This window comes from Lolium perenne, chromosome 1 (genome assembly GCF_019359855.2).
Source record: "Lolium perenne isolate Kyuss_39 chromosome 1, Kyuss_2.0, whole genome shotgun sequence".
In the NCBI taxonomy this organism is placed as follows: Eukaryota; Viridiplantae; Streptophyta; class Magnoliopsida; order Poales; family Poaceae; genus Lolium; species Lolium perenne.
The window spans coordinates 239,370,925-239,375,625 of record NC_067244.2 but is presented as its reverse complement, the minus strand read 5'-3'; the positions used below and the strand labels follow the sequence as shown (position 1 = coordinate 239,375,625).

General features: G+C 48.4%; 1 pseudogene; it reads right to left on the bottom strand.

The window, feature by feature from the left end:
* Window positions 1-2,836: 2,836 nt before the first annotated feature.
* LOC127324587 (uncharacterized) lies at window positions 2,837-4,687 on the bottom strand (annotated as a pseudogene).
* Window positions 4,688-4,701: the final 14 nt, after the last annotated feature.

Sequence of the window (4,701 nt, the reverse complement as noted above, 5' to 3'; positions counted from 1 at the left end):
AATAAATTTAAAAACAATGTTCATATATACATATTTCACATTGCCTAATTTAAAGAAAATAAGTGAGAAAACTAAGCAAATAATAAACTCAATGATGCATTATTATAAATTAAAGAGTACACATTGCAATTAATTGTACAATGTTTATCGAATGGATAATGCTAGTACAAAACTTTGGGAACTAATAACTCAGCATATTTACAGTTTATAGTACCATATACAGGTGCTATCATTCCATTTCAATTAATATACTAGCAGGGAGCAAATTATTATGTCAATCTAAATTGCAATCATGGTAGCATAACACATATACTACAAATCCTTATTGCAATCATTACAATAATAGGCCAGTAACATTATATTTCTCCTCCTATGTTAAGGTGAAACATAATTCTGTCAACCTATCATTAATATTGATCTTAATATCATAGAGTAATCATAGACAATATTATGTTTCACCTTAACATAATAATGCTCTTAAAAGTAAATTTCATAGAGTAAACAGAGTCAAGATTCTATTGCAATCATTACTACATTATAGGTGCTTCAAAGAAATGGAGCACATTCTAAATTACAACTATACTTTCAAAACATGACAACTATAGCTATACAAAGCATGTTAAATATTACTACATAAAGCATGTTTAATACAGGTGGAATTAATAGATTACAACACATTCTGAAAAAAGAAATATCTTATGCACAAATGGGAATGCCCTTGGAGCAGCAGTACCATAAATTTAATAAGCAATAATTATCACCATAAGATGTTAAATAAACAACATTTAGGGGTTTTTAGCTTCTAACACCCAGAAGTGGTGGTCCTGCCAAATCATACCATTTCAAATAATAGGTACACATGCTATTATTCATACTGTGGTGATGTACAATTATAGTAACTACATATTTTCCCATAGCAGGGAACAAATTATTATGTCAATGATGTTGCCATCATAGCAAGATAACACTCCTAGAGCACAACAGCATTACCATAGATTTACAAATCAATGTGAATCCCTGAATCAATTCTGCAATCATGTAATAAAAAACATAGTAATGAAGCTCTGTAGCAAACAATTGATGCTAATACTAACAAATAAATTGTGCACACAGTAATCAAACCAGATAAATTGTGCACACGGTATATAAATTGGTTCTGTTGCTTCCTAGCCTTAGGCGCCTTTTTGTATATTTGTGTTGCGTTTTTTAGCTAGACCTTGTGTAACTTGCCAGGCGGGCAAGAGATACTTGTTGTATGGTTTCGTTATCCCGTGGTAATGAAATCCGATCCATCTGGATCGTTTGGAAAAAGATCCATTTGGTCCACAGTAAGCCCTAATCACAAATCATATGATTCGTCTATTCTTCGGTTTCATCTAACCCTAATCACCATCAAATAAGGGCAAATAAGCTGAGGAGTTGAGAGGATAGCACATACCAGAGGGTCTTCCACCGTTGGCTGCACATTCAGATCTGGCAACATAAGCTCGCCGCCGAATCCGTGCTCCTGCTCATCCGCCGCCGTCAGCACCAAGCCTCCGCCCGACGCGGCCGCACCACGATGGCTCCATCCACCCGACACCACATCTGGCACCGCCACGCCGGTGTTCTTGACCAAGGCAGCGGCGGCCGCCCTCGCGGTGGAGCTGCTACCCTCCATCGGCCTCCGATTCGACGGAAATCCGCGGAGAAGAAGGGATTAGAGAGAAGAGAACTGGCAGTGGAGACGGAGTGGAGAAGACGAAGTGGCCGAGGGAGAGGGTTTTCTCCGTACCTGATTTGGGGGGAAAATGGTGGGGCGAGGGAGGCGGAGCAGCCGACGAAGGTTTTATATGTCTCTTCCGTTTCGGTACACGCACGTGACTTCGCCACGTACACGACGGTTCACAGAATACGTACATCACAGTCGCGGGCCATACGGGCCTGTACAGAGCTTTTACGTATCTGTCAGAAACGTGAAATGACGAAACTAACCCTGAATCCGAACAGGTATCGCGCGATCTCAACCGTTCATGTGTTTTGACGATTCCACTTTTCCTCTGGGGGGAGCACCGGAGCAGAAGCGCACCAGTGCTTGTTGCTGCTTTGGGAGAGCTAACACCATGTTCATGATAGTGCGAGCGTCTGGACATTCAAGCATCTTAAGTTTGACAGCTTTCAGGTTAAGGTGTAGGTTTTTCCATTCGCTGTTGCAACTAGCAGTCTCAGTGGACGATGTAATGGCATCTCGGTTCAGTTTTGCATCCCGTATACTCTCACCCCAAGACGATATGCAGATTTGACACTGAAAACAATCAAGATGCCAGGCTAAGCAGTCCTCCATGTCCGGGCGTAGAGGGATTGGCAGGATATCCCGACCGTCTTCGGCAGTAAAATTGTCACGAATAAGCTCCTCGACCCATGTATCCATGATGGGGTTTATCAGCGCACTTACAGTAGTGATAATTGACAGACCTTGCGTCGCCACTGGCCTTCTGGTCGATCTCGTTGGTATCCAGGGATCCAGCCATGGGTTGATCATCTTCTCTCCACCCCCTACTCGCCATACAACTCCTTGCCCCAGAATTTCTAGCCCACGGAGTATGGTACGCCATGTATATGCTATATGATACTCTGGCGTTTTCTGCCGCAGTTAACAACAGGCTGAGCCTGATTGAGGTGATTCTCTGTCTGCATTTTCAGGGGGGCTTTTGCAGGCTGCTGTGCCGACTTTCACTAGCAGAATGGTGTTAACAGCACATCTCAGTTTACAAGACCAACGCAATAAACTTTTTAACAGTATAATCACAAGAAAGAGAATCGGTGTGTCATTGATCTTCACTGTACATCCGTTAGAGAGGGGATTAAAAGGACAAAATATGAACAATGATACTCCAGCACATTACAGGATCTCGTTGTCCAGCAAGTTCAGATTATAAAAAAAGCAGCACTAAGATAGTTGAATGAAACATTTCAGTCAAGATACATGGAATATGAATTACATCAAAAAACCCTTTCTTCAGTACTGAAGCGGAAGGTAAAGCCCCCTACCCTCCCCATTTATTTGAATTGGGGAGCTAGAAAGCACATCCAGCGACCTTCATTTCTCAAAGCTGACAAGATCAAGTTCATGATATCATAAATTCAGATATGCGACTGCATGGGATTCAACCTAAGACCACTTCGATCTGTCCCGCCGAACAACCTATCCCATTGAAAACGGCAAGTTTCTCCTCGTCACTCCATGTGCTGGGCTGGCTCACCACCTCCCAGTCGCAGCAGGGCCCCTTGTCCATGACATGTCCATGCTTGAGTAGAGAGACACGGCTCAGTGCCGTGGATACCTCCACGGCGAATCTCACAAGGTGCATCTGCCTCTCCGTTCTCTGAAAGCCAATGACAACCAGCTCCTTCAAATGGCGATGGCGTGAGGACGAGGCCTCGCCCGGTACCTCCTGACTCGGCTCGTCTTCACCATGGGAGGCGTGGACGTAAAGGCTTTCAAGCAATGGCGCCGCCTGGATGAGGAGATGCGGCCATGAGATGTCCCACGACGATGGCACATCTGCAACGAGCAGCCTTCTCAGATTTGACATTGCAGAGAAGGGATTCTTAGGCAGGATCCACATGTCTGGCCCAGTAAACCGCAAGACGAGATCCTTCACACTGATGGCGCCTTGGAAGAACTCCAGGAGCATACGAATCAAGCAATCCAGATGCTGGCGGTGTGCGGCCGCGAAACTGTCCCCTTCCAGTCGGCCAACAGAGAAGGCAAAGCTCACGCGTGCAAGGCAGGGGGCGGCGGCAGTGGAGCACAGCACCACGTCGGCGTGCAAGCTGGTGAGGCTCTCGAGCTTAGGAAGACACCGGAGCTCAACCACCATGAGCCGCCCATCGACTAAAAGCTCCCTGATTTCCGACATGGGCGAGTCCAATACCAGCCTGCGGGTTCTGCTGGTGAACTGGCACGACACAAGGTGCAGTACCTGCAGCTGCGGGCACGCGGCGACCACTCCCTCGCAGGCGGCCGCCGGCGTGGTAGCCGGTAGGTCTCGCAGGACGAGCGTGGTGAATTCCTGGAGCGGCGGGGGCAAACAGTTGGCAAGCTTGATACTTCGGAGGCGGGACTCACCGGGCTTCCTGCTGATGAGGCCACAAGGAAAGCTGTAGGGCGGCGGTTCCGGATACGGGAGTGGCCCCGTCGGCGTGGCCACCACCTCCAGATCCCGGACGCCCCAGGAGTCGACGGCGTTTAAGACTAGCTGGTTCAGGCAAGCCGAGGTGCTGTACGCAAGACCTCGAGCGAAAGCCTCTCGACGCGCCGGCGAGCTCGGCTGGCCAGGAGTCTCCTTACGGAGCGGACCAAGGCTCGCATGGCCTGGCGCTCGTATCGCCCGGTGATGGAACTTAGCCGTCTCCTGTCGGCCAGTGTCGAGCTGATATTCGATTCCCTTGCATTGTGGCGGAGGAGGTGGATGCGGTGGTACCGTGGCGGCAACATGTCCGTCACCTTGAGGTCCAGGGCGGGGAGCTCGCGGGGTAGGAAGGCCCAGCGCCAGGAGAGTGCAGCGGCGCCGAGAGCCGTGCGCGTGTCGACGCGGCGCAGAATATCCAGGAGCAGATCATCAGTGAGGTCACTGAGGCGGTCCTCGTCCCAGTGGCCGGCCGCGCCCTGCCGCCGCCGACGGAGGACATCCTTCCTGGCCATCATAACTGTGTCGG